At 37.7% G+C, this 19003-nt stretch overlaps 2 non-coding genes across 2 annotated transcripts; both read right to left on the minus strand.

Annotated features, from left to right (window-relative positions):
* Nucleotides 1–2762: 2762 nt before the first annotated feature.
* On the minus strand, nucleotides 2763–2837 carry Trnal-caa (transfer RNA leucine (anticodon CAA)). Its single transcript has one exon. It is a non-coding gene; the product is annotated as a tRNA-Leu (tRNA).
* Nucleotides 2838–13110: 10273 nt separating this feature from the next.
* Trnal-caa (transfer RNA leucine (anticodon CAA)) lies at nucleotides 13111–13185 on the minus strand. Its single transcript has one exon. It is a non-coding gene; the product is annotated as a tRNA-Leu (tRNA).
* Nucleotides 13186–19003: the final 5818 nt, after the last annotated feature.

Consider the following 19003-nt stretch of genomic DNA (forward strand, 5'->3'; position numbering starts at 1 on the left):
TAGTGCTACACTTTGTTTTAGACCTATTATGGAGTAATCACTGTTTCTTTAGAATTTTCTTTACACTAACGGTATACCATGGAGGTTCCCTCCGATTTTAATATGAGTTCATATCTATCCAGTGCATAGTCAACTATTCTTTTAAAATTGAGACATAGTTCCTCTGCCTGCTCCTGCCCTGTGCTGACAATTTCAAGTTCCTCACTGAGTAAGATAATACTGATTATTTATCTAGTCTACTGAACATATATATCTTTCAGCTTGTTTTCATTGTCCTTGGTACTTTGGTAATCATTGCTGCCACATTGTCATGGTCACTGATTCCATTTTTGGTGTGGATATCCTCAAAGAGGTCAGGTCTGTTTGTTGCCATTAGATCCAATATATTTCCATCATGAGTGGGGTTCCAAACTATCTGTTCAAGGTAGTTTTCAAAGGAAACATTTAGTAATGTTTGACAGGATGACTTATCATGCCTACCACTAACAGAACTGTAATTTCACAATTAACTGTTGGATGATTAGACTCTGCTGATGATTATAATATGATTGGAGAACTTGCATAAATTAACTGAGGTTTTCCCTAAAGTTTTTGGTTACATCAGGAGACGAGTCTGGTGAGTGATAGAAGGATCCAATCATAATTTTATGCCCACACATGATACTGGGTCTTGCCCAAATAATCACATGAAGCTTCAATTTCTAGCTTTGTGGATTTTAGTTTTTTGCCTACTGCGGCAAATTCACCACATCAATTTCACATTTGCCTATCCTTTTGATATACACTTAATTTTTCCCCAAAATCTCAGTGCTCTCAATTTCAGGCTTCAACCAGCTTTCTGTACCTAGTATTATGTGTGCTCCACTGCTTTTCATGAGTGCTTACTGAGAGAGGTGGCGCCATGGTTAGTGCATTGGACTCACATTTGGTTGCACAACAGTCCAAACAATTCTTGTTTACAATGGAAGTGAAATTAAACATCAATGAGAAGGTACACCTGTTATGACTAATAAATTAAAAGGCAGTAGAAATAAATACATTAGTTTGCTATGTTACACTAAAATTAGTATGTGAGTGGCATCAGTTTTCAAAAAGCATAAAATTATAGTTTCATTTTCAATTACTAATGATCTTTGTTATACTTTTAAAAAATAGCATTGACAAAAGAAACGTTTATCATGAATCAGATCTTGAAGTGTCACATGACATTTTTTTTATAAAAGGACATGTCCCACTTGCAAGCTTCCCTGATGAAAAAAGATGTTTGTGATGTTTAGTAATGAGTAAGTGTTGGGACATCACACTGTGAAAAATATTATCACAATATACACAGATGAGAGAATACCTTAAACCCATCCCTCTACAAGGCAGGACTGTGAGTGACCATCTCCACCTGCTGTGTGGGGTTTCTTGCTCCTTGGCATCATGGTTTGAAGGTATTCAGAAGACAAGGAGAAAAAGAAAAACTGCCCATGGTTATAATGGACACTATGACAAACTACTGTCAAATTGGCTTGTCTTGATCTTGCACAAGCAACATCAGTTTTTAAAAAATTATGGTAACATGGACTGTGCACGAGGTTGTATATCGAGGGACAATGTTTTGTAAGAGAAAGTGCCAATTTAGAAGGTTTAAAGTTCAGTCATTCAAGTAGCTTGGAAGACAATTGATGCTCTCTTTCAGCACACATCAGTGCACTAGAAGATTAAGCTTGTGACAAATGCTGCAACATGTTTAAGAGGATCTGACTGGTATAGCCACCTCAGCATGTGATGTTTGCTGATGACACTAGCATTTTTATAAAAGGATACATTGAGGATGATCTACAGCAGAGTGTTTCTAGGACAATAAATGAGACAGGAAAATGGTTGAGTGATAATGCTTTGATCATAAATAAGGATAAAACAGTATTGATGAATTTCAGTAATATTAAAAGTAAAGCTAGAAGAAGAGAAAAAGCTCAGTTAGGGAACTATGTTATTGCAGAAGCTCCATACACAAAATTCCTCAGTTTATGGGTGGATGAGCACTTGAAATGGGAAAAACATGTAGAAGTTTTGAGTAAAAAATTAAGTACATGCTGCTATGTGCTAAGAATGCTTAGGGAATGTTGCAACACTGAATCATTGCTGTGTGCCTCTTATGCTTACATGAACAGTTTGCTTAGATATGGAGTGATCTTCTGGGGAAATACAGGTACAGCAAAACAAGCTTTCAAACTTCAAAAGAGAGCTATTAGACTAATGAAAGGGGTTCCCTGCAGAGTGTCATGCAGGGAAATATTTAAAGAATTTAAAATAATGACTCTTCCTAGCTCATACATCTATGAATGTGTATGCTTTCTGAAAACTCACCAGAAATTTTCAACATTAAATAATCAGGTTCATAACCATGAAACAAGTAACAGGGATGATTTTCACAGAAACACCCACAAAGGAGCACTCTACCAAAAAAGTGTAAACTACCAGCCCAAAATACTTTTCAGTGCATTGCCTTCTACAATAAAGAAAATTAAAGAATTTCATAAATTCAAGGTAGATCTTAAACAATTTTTACTAACACATAGTTTTATAGCATTGAAGAATATCTGAATATGGAAAAGTAATATTATTTATATATACTGATATAAAATATTTGTATTTATTATCCAGGTTTTTGAAACAAATTAAAGATAAGGAACTATATTGTAATTCCAGAATGAGATTTTCACTCTGCAGCGGAGTGTGCGCTGATATGAAACTTCCTGGCAGATTAAAACTGTGTGCCCGACCGAGACTCGAACTCGGGACCTTTGCCTTTTGCGGGCAAGTGCTCTACCAACTGAGCTACCGAAGCACGACTCACGCCCGGTACTCACAGCTTTACTTCTGCCAGTATCTCATCTCCTACCTTCCAAACTTTACAGAAGCTCTTCTGCGAACCTTGCAGAACTAGCACTCCTGAAAGAAAGGATATAGCGGAGACATGGCTTAGCCACAGCCTGGGGGATGTTTCCAGAAGAGCTTCTGTAAAGTTTGGAAGGTAGGAGACGAGATACTGGCAGAAGTAAAGCTGTGAGTACCGGGTGTGAGTCGTGCTTCGGTAGCTCAGATGGTAGAGCACTTGCCCGCGAAAGGCAAAGGTCCCGAGTTCGAGTCTCGGTCGGGCACACAGTTTTAATCTGCCAGGAAGTTTTATATTGTAATTGACTACATCCATACAATGTATATTGTTAATGGATGAATAAAGAGATGGATTGATTGATTTATCAAGAATGAAGAATGAGAGTAATTTTCTAAATAAATCTACTGACATCAAATATAGGAGGATTACATATCTCACACAGGAAATGTAACATTGATATCATACCAAAAAACCACCAGTGTTCCATATCAGTGTTTATAACTTAGAATGTCCAGACTCTAATGTCAGTTATGTGGGCCAGGTGCACAGAGATGAAATGGGCAGATTTGAAGACCTCCTAGGGGAAAACAAAATTTTTGTCATCTGAAGTCTTCTGGCACGGCTCTGCTGAGTGATGAGTGGGTGGAGCGAAAACCACCTTCATGGTGCTAGAGGTAAGGCCACGGCATGCTCTTGTGATGTCATGAAAAGCAGACCAGGGCTGGTGTGGCGCTGAGCTGAAAGAATCGAGACACACAGCCTGAAATCATTGTCAAATGGTTTTACAGAATCTGTTGTGTAAAAAATAATTTATTTCTGAAATACTTGTAACTTAATAAGCCAGCCTCAAGCTGAAGTGCCCTTCATTTTGATAATAGTCATAACTATTGTGATATTTCACATATGAGTATCAAATTCGAGAAAGTTGCAATTAAAAACAGGGGTTGCTATGAATTTGTTTTTGGTGCATATTATACCTTCTGAAATACAGATGAGATTTTGAAATTTTCTTAAAACATGCAATCAATATCTGCCTCCAATCTCGAAAAAATTAAGCATTTGCAGCAAGTTCACTTCCGATCACTGGCGCATGGGAATAAGATATTCATAACTCCTCTCATGTCTCACAAACTGTTTGAGATATCAAAACAAGATTTTGGCAAATGATACCACCCAAAGAGAAGAGTATTTTGCCTTATGGCTAAAGTATGGAACTTTATCTATGGTGATATAGCAGAAGTTGTTGTTTATAATTTTTTTACCTGTAATGTAGTTGCTTAAGACTTATCAATAGCCAGTGAAAACTAGATGTGCAGGGTGTAAATAATATTGCAATATACATGATAAAACAGGGTACATTTGTGAAAAATACACTGTGGAAAACTTCAGTCTTTCTGGATCAGATGACTATTATTTGCACTCACTTGAAAAGTTCTAAAGCAGTACTGTGTAATATTAAATTCATCTCCATTCAGTATCCTAAATAAAATATTGTTTCATTTTGCAGATTTACATATGCAAGTTTAGTACAAGTTAGTATATAAAAGTTAGCATCTAAGCCTATGGACATAAAAATTTTATTGCTTAACATTTTGAGAATTGTTGCATTTAATTCCTTGTTACTACACTGTCTGTTTATGTGGTAGCTGTTTATAGAACTCCCTCAGGAAAGCTGAGTACACTCCCCAAGCAAGCAATCACATTTAACTCACCTTTTCTCAGAAACAAAAATAGTCATGCTTAGTTCTTCTAATGTACATTTTCTTCCTGGAAAAATACAGCAGATTTTGAGCATGTAATGAGCCGAGTGCAGTTGTTGACTTTCTCATAAGAGTTGCAAAGAACTTTACAAGCCTGATTGACAATACTGTGCAGATAAAAGAATTAGCAACATATGTGTAAGTGAAATTTTAGATGTCTTCCTGACCATGATGGTCAACTGTTTAAAATGCATGCTGTAAGCTGTGCTAACAACAGTAATTTTATCATTAGAACCTATGTATAATCTGCAAACCATCAGCAAACACTTGCAGCAGTTGGAATGGGACAATGTATCATGCTAAAACATCAATAATAAATTTAACATATTTCTAGATAAGTTTGTTGCATTGTTTCAAGCTATATTTTCTAAGAGTTCCTTTAAGTGTCAATCTAAGTGACTGCAGGAGACAGTGACTCACTAAGGGAATCAAGCTATCCTGTAAAACAAAGGGAATGCTCTATACAATACAAAGAATTTTTTTAAACTTCAGGACAAGGGACACTGCAATTCATACTATTGCGACCTAAAGAGCTGACCAAAAATTAATTCTGAAATTAACAGATCATACAATAAAATGAATTTGGAAGAGGATAAAAAGTGAGGAAGCCAAAAGTTCAGAGGACAGTATCAAATTCTGCCATAATGGCAATATGGTAGATGACGGTCATATAGTGGCCAACATCATATTTTTGACAGAAACTAATCAAATTGGTTGTGAAGTGTGTCATGAACCGTCCACAAATATCAGTGCAGCACAAAATTAAGCAGATGACTGTACCCTATTTCACTATATATGAGATTGAAAGGGAAGCACATGAAAAACAAAAATGTGATTGGTATGGACAATATATGAAAGTACTTAAGTCCTACAGTAAATTTATTCTTAAAATTCTCTATCACATATTGAATGAGTCCCTAAATCAAGGTACTGTCCCTAATAGACTCAAATATGCTGTTACCTAATAGGTGATACACCTGTTTATTACTAACAAGTCTTTCTAAAACCTGGAGAAGCTTATGTACAATAACTCTATGCAACATTTTAATGAACAAAATGTCTTCAATAAAAGTCAGTTTGGATTTCAAAAGTGAATTTAAATTTAACAGGCCACCTTCTCAACAACTCCTCAAATCCATAGATGATAAAACTTCATGAAATGGAATCTTTTATGATCTAAAGCATTTGACTGTAAATCACAAAATACTACTTATGAAGGTGGAGCACTATGGCTTAAAGGGTGAAGCAGGGATGTGGCTCCAATCACGTCTAGGTAACAGGAAGCGTGAGGTGGTGTTGAATAATTCTGCAGTGGTACTACCTGTTCTGACTAGAACACAGTAAAATCTGGAGTACAAAATGATACTGAGCTTGGTCCCCTACTATTCTTAATCTTCATCAATGAGCTTCCATGCTCTACAAGCCAAAAAGCTCACTTCACCCTGTTTGCAGATGACACAGTCACTATGTTCAAACCAACTCTAGACTGATTCACTTCATATGGTTTGTCATACATTGATGAAAATACTCAGGTCATACTGTTTCACTAGTGCACAAAAACAGGTTGATGTTAAAATAAAGTGTAGTGACAAAGTAGTATTGAGTAGAGTATTCCAAATTCCTGTTTGTGGCTTGGAAACAAGCACAGCTGCATACCTTGGATGTTTCTAGTCACTTATTACATACGACATTATGTTTTGGGAAAACAGTCACAGGCAAATGAAACCTTTTTGTAACAAAAGAGGGCCATCTGAATTAAGAGTAGAGTTAAATCTAGATGCACTTACTGAAACTTATTTAAACAGGTTGGGAATCTCACCATGCCATGCGTGTACATTTTGTCACTAATGCGCTTTGCAAACAAGAATCAGCTGATTTACAAAATAAAGGTTGACTCATGATCATGATACAAGAAGCAAACATGATCTTCACAGAGATATTAAAAAAAATTGCAGCATTGTTCAGAAAGGAGTATGTTATTCAAGTAAAAAAGTATACAGCTCTCTTCCAGTTCATGTATTATCACTCCTTGCAGATCTGAGTTAATAAAAAAAAAAAAACAGCTGAAATTATCTTTTGGATAGCTCCTTCTATTCTTCATATGAATATTTTGAGAGTGTGTAATAGTTCATGAACTGTGTTTAATTTTAGGCATATCTGTGTGAACTTACTATGTATTCCTAGTGTATCATTTACTGACAATATGCTTTGTGTATAAATTGGTATGTAAGCCTTAAGATTTGTTTACGTGACTTACTACTACAACTTATCTGAGTTATCTGAGCACCTGGACCTCACTTTTCAAATATATGTTTACATGTCATTTAGATTGTTAGCCCTATGACAGTTTACATAATATGTCTGTTACTGTAATACATACTCAGATAATTCTGAACCACTGCAATACACTCATGTCAAGAATCCACCGATTTGCACTTTAGTAACTTCAGGGATAGATCAGAAATCACTGCTGGTGACTAAAACAAGTTTAATTCTTTGTAATATGTAGACAAATTACTGTAACATGAGAATTGTAGTCCTCAGCATGCTTAAAATAATATAATTATTAATAGTTTATGTTAATGTAGGATGTATAAAATACCAGAAGTTATGAACAATAATTTATTTAAGTCAGACATATCTACACGTACTTTTTGAAAAAGCTGTTACAAAATCCAGGGCACAATCTGGTTCCATTATGAAACGAGAATTGTCACAATTTCCATCTTAAAAGGCAGCAAGCATTTTCTATATTCAGTGGAATTACACAGAATGATTGATTTATTGTACACATTTGATATAGGTCCTATCGTATTTTGTGAAAAAAACTATTTGTGGGATTAACTAAAGATGTACCATGTACATCAAAACTGTAATAATTTTACAAATTAAACTGAATGGTGTACGATATAACATTCAAGTATTCTTGCAAACAGTAAGGAGTGTTATATTGCTGCATAACACTCCTTGATGTTTGCAAGAACACACCCTATGTAAATAGATGGGAAGAACTTTACCTTGATTATTATATAAACACCACCTTAAGAAAAGAAATCGTAGCACTCTTTCACTTTATTCCTGCTGCATAAATCATAGAATAAACTGTTTCAATTAAACTGAGTGTATGGAACACCTAATTTGTATTTTAATGCTGTGAAGGGACTGATCCAAATTAATATTCTGTAACACATGATTACGTAGGTAGTAGCAGAAACTACTTTCACTCTGCATTCTAATAAAAAAGATTCTCTTAAACCTAAGAGAGTCATGAACTTTACACTAATATGAAAGTTCAAGAACAAACTTTTCACTCAGTGCCAAAGTGTGTAATGTTATGAAATTGGATTAAACCCATGTGCCCTCCAAGTAAGGCACACAACCTCATGCTGCCAAGGGGTTTTATGACTAAAGTTTGAAAAAAATAATAAGATTAGTAACAAATTAAGGGCCACAGTCTGGATGAGATGCAAATTTGGATAGGGAGGCCAACTACCGTGTGTGATATTAAGCTATTCCAAACTGGGAGTGGAATAAGCAACTACTAGAATGTAACTGTGTCTCAGTAAAATAATATAGGCAAAGCTGTTGTGAGAAGTAACTACATTAGGAAACACCCTGGTGCCATTCTGATTCAGGAAAATGGGAACAATCCTTCTTTTGGCTTTCCTTATATAGTACTGTAATATGCTGCTGTAAGTTTTATATGTCTGCATTACATACATAGTTATAATGAACTACATGAGGTTTAATACAGGATTACTTTAACAGATTCCTACTTGTTTGGCACCATGGGCTCAACAAATTGATGGAAGAAACAAATATTTCTGCACAGAATAGCTGGAAGACATAAAGACTTCACTAGGAAAAACTGGCCAAGTTTCAACCTTAGGCCAATATCAAGTACACAGATCGATGTCTACACAATCTGATAACATTTGACAATGGTGAAGTTGAAACTAGCCAGTAGTGCTGGACAAAGAATTTACTTCATCTGAATAGCCTGCATGGAAACAGTTATGACTATGTGATTGAGCCGTGCTGTGGCTTGCGTTGGTGCTGTTGCTAGGTTGGCATCATTTAGTTGGTCTAGTTACAGTTGTTGGCTTTTGCTTTTGTGCTTGTGTTCATTGGCGTCACTCCGTTTGCAAGCGTTGTCTGTCCGCTAATGGCAGCAGCAGCGGTTATCGATATCTAGTAATGCTGGTACTATCTTTGGGATGATGTTGTGGTGTTTCCATGTCATTGAATCAGCAGTTTGGTTGGGGACGGACCAGCAGCCAGGTCTGCACAGCGCAACAACATGCTGGGACCAATGGTGGCATGCATGCACTGTCAGATGGAAGGACTGTAGTCGCAAAGGGTACAACCTTGTTGTCAACCAGAACCAGGAAGTTTAAGTTAACTGGGCCTTAATTCAAGTAGTGAAACCTCCACAATTTTGTGAGTGTACTTTTCCTCACCTTGCTGCTGCTGCCCAGTAGGGCGTATAGTTTGACAGCTTTCTTGATTTGCGGGCCAGGTTTCTTTTTTTTTTTTACTACTCTGGTAGTAGGGGTTCCTTTCTGCTTCTGGATGCTCTAAACACTGGTGTCTGAAGACTTAGTGCTCACTGCCATTTCTGGCTTGGGTGTGTTATTCCATTGTTGCACTGTCATCGCACATTAAGTAGATTTGGCAAATGATTATTGGTCATGCGTTTCAACTGCCACTAGTCCAAGTTACCATCTCGTGAAGTCAATGCAACTCTTGGCTGCCTGTCTCATCGCCTGCAAAGTTTTGAGGAACATTCCCAGGTTGATCCTTGTAGCAGCATATGCGCCCCCCCTTCCCCTTGGTTTGACCAGATTTGATGATTGTTTAAAAAAATATTTTATTGACTGTAATTTCAAGTATGAAGATGTTTAACTGATTCTTAAAAGGATTGCTAGTCAGGCCTTCAGCTGTGAAACAGTTTTAAATTATTACTATTGGAGCCTTCAGCCAAGAAGTAGTTTGAATCTGTTGTCATTAAGGCCTTCAGCTGTGAGTGCTACTTGTCTTAAAATTTTAATTAGACAATTGTATTCTAGCAGTGAGGTTTAAATGATTGTTCTTTGAAAAATATTTTAATAACTGTAATTGCAAGTTGAAGAAGTTAACTGGTTCATAAAAGATTGCTATTCAGGCATTCAGCCATGAAACAGTTTTAAATTATCACTATTGGGGCTTTCAGGCTAGAAATAGTTTGAAGTTGTTGCCATTAAGGCTTTCAGCCATGGGGCACTTATTAATTTATTGTCACCCTTTATTTGTTGTTGTTGTTTCCAAATAAAGTGTACATGATTGAAAAATAAACTAACCAACAGTAATTGATTACGGTCCCGTCCACAATCGCAACCCAATCCTGCCTTCCTTGGTGCCAGGTCTCAGTGACATTTGAAACTGTTGGTAGCAAACTATCCAAAAACTACAGGTTATATGGAATAAATGACTATTAGTGCGCATTCCGTTGGATTACTACACCAATATGGAACATAGAACTTTCCTCTGCTTTCACTGAGTGAAATACGGTTTAACTGAATGTGTGACAGTTAATAGAAATTTTCTGTGGCATCTGATAAATGTCCTACAGTGTAAACCGCACGTAAATTAAAATGTGCTAAGCTTCCATTTCTTAAAAGAAGCAGTAAAGGTGTCATTCTTTTTTTAATGTAATTGTTTGATAATGCATTGGTAGATGCTTTGACTAAAAACTTCAGTATTTATGAAATTACAATGAAAACCAGACCATTAGCTTCCTACAGGCATTGATAAATATCAACAGGGATAGTTGAAAATGTGTGCCCCAACCGGGACTCAAACCCAGGATCTCCTGCTTACATGACAGATGCTCTATCCAACTGAGACATTGAGGACACAGAGGATAGTGCAACTGCAGGGACTTACCTCTGGCATGCTCCCCATGAGACCCAAATTTCCAACTTTTTGTCCACACACTACATTTGTAGTGCCCCTGGCCACTACCTCGTGGCAGTCAATCTACCGATTCCCATAACAGTTTGAGCAATGTGAAAGCATCTGCACTGAAGAAGAGATCATTGGCCAGTAGTCCTTATCTATATGAAGATGGTGTCTGTTGTTTTGGACATGTGCAAAAGAACAGATACCATTGGTGATTTTGTAGCTCTCGAAGAATGAAATTACAATGAAATCCAGACCATTAGCTGCCTACAGGCATTGCTAAATATCAATGGGGATAGTTAAAAATGTGTCCCCTGACCTGGACTCGTACCTGGGATCTCCTGCTTACATGGCAGAAGCTCTATTCGACTGAGCCATCGAGGACACAGAGGATAATGCGACTGCAGGGACTTATCTCTGGCGTGCTCTCCATGAGACCCACATTTCCAACTTACTGTCCACACACTACATTTGTAGTGCCCCTGCCCACTATACTCATTATTTGCAGCGGTCAATCTGCTGGACATATCCGAAAGAACAGATACCATCTTCACATAGATTAGGCTTAACAGCCAATGATATCTTCTTCAGTCTGGATGCACTCACATTGCTCAAACTCTTACGGGAATCAGCAGCTTGACTGCTGCGAGTAATGAGTGTAGTGGGCAGGGGCACTACAACTGTATTGTGTGCACAGTAAGTTGGAAATGTGGATCTCACGGGCAGAATGCCAGAGATAAGTCCATTGAGTCACACTATCCTCTGTGTCCTCGATGGCCCAGTTAAATACAGCATCTTCCATGTAAGCAAGAGATCCCGGGTTCGAGTCCCAGTCAGGGCACACATTTTCAACTGTCCCTGTTGATATTTATCAATGCCTGTAAGCAGCTAATGGTCTGGATTTCATTACAATTGCATTCTTCAAGAGCTGCAAGATCACCACATGTCAGAAAAACAAATACCATCTTCACACTTCAGTATTTTCCTGCTGAATGACCATTACTGCCGAACAGCATTTACAGTTACATTTTGAACAAGCATTCTTTGACTGCTGGATGACAAAAATTTCTTTTAATTAGGAACAGATATTAATTTCTAAACAGTAATGTAATTGTAAATACGAGGCATGTTTTTTAAGTAAGTACCGTTTTGCCACAGCGTGGCCGCAGTGGTGCGGTCGGTGTTTTGCGCATGCACACTGGGTACCTACATCTGTTGCCTATGCACTGACGCCATTACAGTCTGATTCTTCCTTGTTTACATTCTGAGTCCTGCCGACTGTGAAGTACGGTCTTTTATAAGATTTCTTAGTACTAAATGCCTAAAAGCAATTGATATTCATCATGAGATCTGTGCAGTTTATGGAGAAAACATTATGAGTGATGGAATGGTAAGGAAGTGGGTGAGAGCATTTAAAGATGGCCGCACAAATATGCATGATGAACAACGGAGTGGGCGTCCTTCAGTCATTCATGAAAGTTTGGTGCGGGAAGTGGACAGACAATAAGGTGAGAGAAAACAGACGCTTTACGATTTCCTCCTTGCGAGATGACTTTCCTGATGTTTGTTGTACTGTTTTGTATGGCATTGTGACTGAGCACTTGAATTACCAAAAATTGTGCACACGCTGGGTACCGAAAATGTTGACAGATATGCACAAAACCAAACATCTAGACAGTGCATTGACTTTCCTTGAGCGGTACCACAATGACAGTGATTATTTCTTAAGCAAAATTGTTATGGGCAATGAAACATGGGTGGACTACATCACACCACAGTCAAAGCGACAGTCCATGAAATGGTGGCATTCAGATTCACCCAGAAAAGTGAAGTTTAAGCAAACAATTTCTGCCCGGAAAATCATGTGCACAGTTTTTTGGGACAGAAAAGGAGTATTGCTTGTGGAATTTCTGCCTCATAATGAGACAATCAATGCAGCAGCTTACTGTAAGACACTGCACAATCTGCACCATTCAATTCAGAACAAAGGACGTGGCAAGTTGAGCAAGGGCATCGTTGTGCTGCAAGACAATGCCCGGCTGCATGTGGTGAATCAAACCAAAGATCTCATCACATATTTTCAATGGGAAACTCTAGATCATCCTCCATACAGCCTCGATCTTGTGCCCAGTGACTGTCATCTGTTCCTGCACTTGAAGAAACACCTGGGCGGCAGCATCTTCAAGACGAAGACGAAGTCAAAACAGTGGTGATGCAGTGGTTAACAAGTCAGATGGCAGACTTCTATGAGGAGGGTATTCAAAAACTGGTACAACATTATAACAAGTGCCTCAATATTGACGGAAATTATGTAGAAAAGTAGATTAAGGTACAGGCTTTCATGTAAAAATAAAATTATTGAGTATCTTAGCACGTCTTTTTTTAAATTTCAAAACGGTACTTACTTAAAAAACACTCCTCATAACAACATTCACAGCATCAGGCTGAGGGAATAACAGACCACCCCTGTCCAAATTTTTAATTAAACTATGATGTTAAAGAAACTTCCCGGCAGATTAAAACTGTGTGCCCGACCGAGACTCGAACTCGGGACCTTTGCCTTTTGCGGGCAAGTGCTCTACCAACTGAGCTACCGAAGCACGACTCACGCCCGGTACTCACAGCTTTACTTCTGCCAGTACCTTGTCTCCTACCTTCCAAACTTTACAGAAGCTCTCCTGCAAACCTTGCAGAACTAGCACTCCTGAAAGAAAGGATATTGCGGAGACATGGCTTAGCCACAGCCTGGGGGATGTTTCCAGAATGAGATTTTCACTCTGCAGCAGAGTGTATGCTGATATGAAACTTCCTGGCAGATTAAAACTGTGTGCCCGACCGAGACTCGAACTCGGGACCTTTGCCTTTCGCGGGCAAGTGCTCTACCAACTGAGCTACCGAAGCACGACTCACGCCCGGTACTCACAGCTTTACTTCTGCCAGTACCTCATCTCCTACCTTCCAAGCTTTACAGAAGCTCTCCTGCGAACCTTGCAGAACTAGCACTCCTGAAAGAAAGGATATTGCGGAGACATGGCTTAGCCACAGCCTGGGGGATGTTTCCAGAATGAGATTTTCACTCTGCAGCGGAGTGTGCGCTGATATGAAACTTCCTGGCAGATTAAAACTGTGTGCCCGACCGAGACTCGAACTCGGGACCTTTGCCTTTCGCGGGCAAGTGCTCTACCAACTGAGCTACCGAAGCACGACTCACGCCCGGTACTCACAGCTTTACTTCTGCCAGTACCTCATCTCCTACCTTCCAAGCTTTACAGAAGCTCTCCTGCGAACCTTGCAGAACTAGCACTCCTGAAAGAAAGGATATTGCGGAGACATGGCTTAGCCACAGCCTGGGGGATGTTTCCAGAATGAGATTTTCACTCTGCAGCGGAGTGTGCGCTGATATGAAACTTCCTGGCAGATTAAAACTGTGTGCCCGACCGAGACTCGGACTCGGGACCTTTGCCTTTCTCGGGCAAGTGCTCTACCAACTGAGCTACCGAAGCACGACTCACGCCCGGTACTCACAGCTTTACTTCTGCCAGTACCTCATCTCCTACCTTCCAAACTTTACAGAAGCTCTCCTGCGAACCAGAGCTTCCAAACTTTACAGAAGCTCTCCTGCAAACCAGAGCCATTGATCATAACTGCTAAACCTTGCTTCCAGAGAATCAGTTTGAATTTTTCTAGGCAAAAAATAAGTGAAACCAAGCTCTTTAGTACACCACCTTGCCATCTCAATCAAACCATAGGTTGTGTATGTCAGAGCTATATGGGTTTCCTTTGAAAGGGTATTATTTTTCAGGCCTAAGTCCTTCCACCTATCGAGCCACACAATAAACTTTTGCAGAAAAACCAATTTTTCATCATTTTTACTTAAAGACAGAGGGTACTGGAAAGGATCATTTAGTCGAACACCTTTGTGAACCATCTTAACATTTACAATTTTCCACCATGTAAGTATAACTTTAATAAATTCTGCAGTTTGCTGGGAATGTAATAAGTTTTTCTGGTCCCCTATAGTTGAAATGGCTTCAGCTGTATATTCATTGAATACCTGCAAAACGGGGCTCACACTCTCTTCCTCAAGTGAAGATGGATAAAGTGACTTCAAAGTAAGGCCATAAGAGTGCTTAAGTAGACCATTACATTCAATCTTATGAAGCTGCCTCAGTGCTTCAAAAGATGCCATTAACACCTGACAATCATCGCTGCTTCCAACAGATTGTGGATATTTCAGCAAAACTTGAGAGTCCTTTGTTAAACCCAGTTATTATGTATACACTTAAGGATGTGGACAGAATCAATTATAAAAAATAGTGGCTAAGTTGGATTAGCTTGATGTGGGTAAACTATACTGAGTTTTGGAGGTGAGCTAAAAGGTCTCACCAATTTCCTATTTATAGCATTGTTATCACTTACTACACAAATAACTTTGAAACCAGTGTCATGGAGGCCACATTATATTTTCCTCGCATACAAAAATAACTGTTCAGCTACAAGATATCTCACTGAAATGACATGTACTATTTCTTTAAAAGAAGACAGCAATGATTATATCATAAAGACATATGCTGTAGTAGCAGCCCTGTCACTATCAAATGCTGCCCCCACAATGTTTCCTTCCTTGTAATCAAAATAAGGTTTAATGTGAATTTCATCCATCATTAAAGACATGGTACAATCATTTTCCTGCAAAGATTTAAATCTTTCCTTAATATACAGGAGCACAGAACCTTCATTTTGTTCATTATGAGGACCATTACTATATTTTCTGTAAAGTTCTTGGACGAGGAAGAATAAGAATGCCAGAAGAGCTGAAAAATTTGTAGACTTGAGGAGGGATAGAATGCAGCATACAACAAAATGCAGAAAAGTGAGAATTAAACCTACAGTTTTCCTCACTGCTACATAGCGATTTAACTTGCTCACTTAAGAATTGAAATTGTTTCTGTTTTTCTTCATCTACAGAAGCACACATATCATTTAAATTGTCCTTTCTTCATATACAGAAGCACACATATCATTTAAAATGTCCTGTATAAGAAGGCACTGGCTTTTTAATGAATTTTCTTTTGCACTGACTAACTATTTCATTTTGTCTAATACTGTAAACAAATGACATTGATACTCAAAAGAGTGTCTGATATTTTGCTACTGCCTATCTTTCTTATCTCAGTCATACTTCGACAGGTGGACAACTGCAACTCATTTGTCATTACAACTGATACAGACACAGATGGAGCAGGTAAAACAGTAAGCAATAGAATTGGGACACAGTCACTTCTCCTAACAATAGTCTACTCTCTGGGAATGGTTTCTCTTTGTAAGCACTGCCGAAATGCTTCAAAACTAGAAAATAACTTCCTCGAATCATACTATCAGTAATTGCTTTCTTCTACACTTTCTTGAGAGCTGGCAAATGGAGTAGACAAATAGCTTGGGCAGTGTGGTAACACTGATCGAACAGCACCCTCTCTAAGTCTTGGTCTTGAAAGCTTGACTGTAAGTTTTGTGTCTTTCACTTCATCATAACAATCTGTATGCCAGCAGATGTCAGATTCGGTGAAGTGAATTTCACAAACCTACAACAAAGTAGTGTGAGTCAGTACAGTATACAGAATGATGTACAGATGTGTCTCTGTATGTGAAAGTAAAAAAAAAAAAATACTGGATATTCATTCATTTTCCACCAATATCAACTTGACAGGTCACACCTTAGTGGAAGTACATAAATCATCTAGGAATAACAGTAATAGCCCACGATCTACAACAACATCCATATTGCATTGTAATATTCTTTTATTCAGAACGAAGTCAAGTTCTGAGAGAAGTAAAGATTGAAACAAACCTTCAGTTTGACATTGGATCAGTGAACATAGCTGTTGGTTAAAAATTTACAGTAATCAGCAGAAATTTTATTTCCACCCGATTTCATCTAAGTAAATGTGAAATGCCAACTATCTTTAGTGCATCAAAATATTCGAGGGCTTAGAAGTAAAATTAATGAACTACTTATGTGCATTGATGAATTAGAGGCATCGAACCCAGTTAATATACCTGCCTCTCTGAACATCATGTGACCACTGGTATAGATACGTTAAACCTTGCAGAATTTAAGTTAACCTCCTACTTTTGTAGACAAAAGATGGAGAAAGGAGAAGTTGCCACATTTGTTAAAAACAGTTTCAAATTTAAGAATATTGACATTAATAAATTTTGCTTAGAGCAGCACTTAGAGGCATGTGCAGCAGAGATAGAATTTCATAATAGGCCCTTTATAGTACTAGCCATATACAGAGCACCCTCAGGAAATTTCAAACTGTTTATAAACGGTCTTGAAAATTTATTATCTCATCTAAAATTAAAAAACAAAGAACTGGTGGTTACTGGTGATTTTAATATAGACATCCTGAAAAACACTGTCAGTGAACAGTTACTGAAATCAGTTACATTGTCACTCAATTTAATTTCTACTGTAAATTTCCCAACTAGGGTATACAAATGTTCTAAGACTGCCATTGATAATATATTTATAGACAGTTCTAGGCAACTAAGCCACATTACAAAACCAGTAGTAAATGGGCTATCTGACCAAGACATGCAACACCTAACATTAAAATTTGAAAATTGTCAGGCTAAAACATCTATCAGAACTGAGTACAGAAAGCCTATAAAACAGTCAAAAACTGAGAAATTTAGGAGATTGCTCAAAGAAATGAATTGGATGGATGTTTACAGCATCCAAGACAAATGGAAAATACAAAATATTCATTAATAAAATTAGCACCTTATTTGAAAATTGTTTTCCCCTGAAGGTAACTCACATTAAGCAGAAGTCTTATAAGAAACCATAGATCACACAAGGGATAAAGATATCATGTGAGACAAAAAGGAAACACTATCTGATACGTAGGGACACCTTTATAGCGTTGACACCATTATAGCTCATTAGAAAAATTGCTGCAAAATATTGAAGAAGGTTATCCAGAAATCTAAACACCTTTATTATGAGAAGAAGATAAATACATCCAGCAATAAAATAAAAACAATATGGGATACAGTTAAGTCAGAGACAGGTAGGACCAGAAATGAGGAGGAACAAATGGCTCTAAAAATAAATGAAACCCTGGTAACAAACGCATGTTGTGTTACAAACCATTTAAACAAGTATTTTGTCTCTGTTACTGATAGCATGGGGTTGTCAGGTTCAGTAAATAATGCAATGGAATATCTGAGACCAGTGCACGCAAGCAATCTCAGTAAAATGGAATTGACACTTACTTCACCCAAAGAAATAGAATCCATCATAAAGTCCTTGAAATCAAAGCATTCTAGTGGTTATGATAACATATCAACAAAGTTAATAAAAGAGTGTTCATGTGAGCTTAGTCATATCTTAAGTTATTTGTGTAGTCAATCACTTGTCACAGGAACATTACCGGACTGGCTTAAATATGCTGAAGTTATACCTCTCCACAAGAAAGGGGACAAAGAAATGCCATCAAATTACCGACCAATCTCACTTTTGCCAGCTTTTTCAAAAATCATTGAAAAGATTATGTTCAAGCATCTACTTAAGCAACTTAGTGAAAATAACATACTGTCAAAGTCACAGTTTGGGTTTCTTAAGGGTTCTGATATTGAGAAAGCTATTTACACTTACAGCGAAAATGTCTGTAATTCACTGGACAACAAATTAGAGGCGACTGGCATATTCTGTGACCCATCAAAGGCATTTGACAGTGTGAATCACAGCATTCTTTTAAGTAAATTAAAATATTATGGCGTCACTGGTAGTGCTGCAAAGTGGTTTCAGTCATATCTAACTGATAGAAAACAAAGGGTGTCATTATGTAACACTTCAGCAGTAGGCAATCAGACATCATCTGATGGGAAGAAATTACATGTGGTATTCCCCAAGGTTCCATACTAGGTCCCTTCTGTTTCTTGTGTACATTAATGGCCTGTCATCTCTTACATTACCAGATGCCAAGTTTATCTTATTTGCAGATGATACAAACATTGCAATAAATAGTAAATCAAATATAAATTTAGAAAGGGCAGCTAATAAAATTTTTACTGACATTAATAAGTGGCTCGTAGCCAATTCAGTCATTAAACTTTGAAAAGACCCACTATATGCAGTTCAGAACTTCCAAGAGATTTCCTTCTGGTGTGTGTATAAATTATGATGACATGGAAATAGGAGAAGTTGAGAGTGTAAAATTCTTGAGATTACAACTTGATAATAAATTCAGTTGGGAGCAACATACTAATGAACTGCTAAAGTGCCTAAACAAGTCTGTGTTTGCAATGTGAATGATGCCAGACATAGGAGATAAAAATATAAAGAAACTGACATATTTTGCTTATTTTCACTCCATTATGTCATATGGTATCATATTTTGGGGTAACTCCA

This window comes from Schistocerca serialis, chromosome 4 (genome assembly GCF_023864345.2).
Source record: "Schistocerca serialis cubense isolate TAMUIC-IGC-003099 chromosome 4, iqSchSeri2.2, whole genome shotgun sequence".
NCBI lineage: Eukaryota > Metazoa > Arthropoda > Insecta > Orthoptera > Acrididae > Schistocerca > Schistocerca serialis.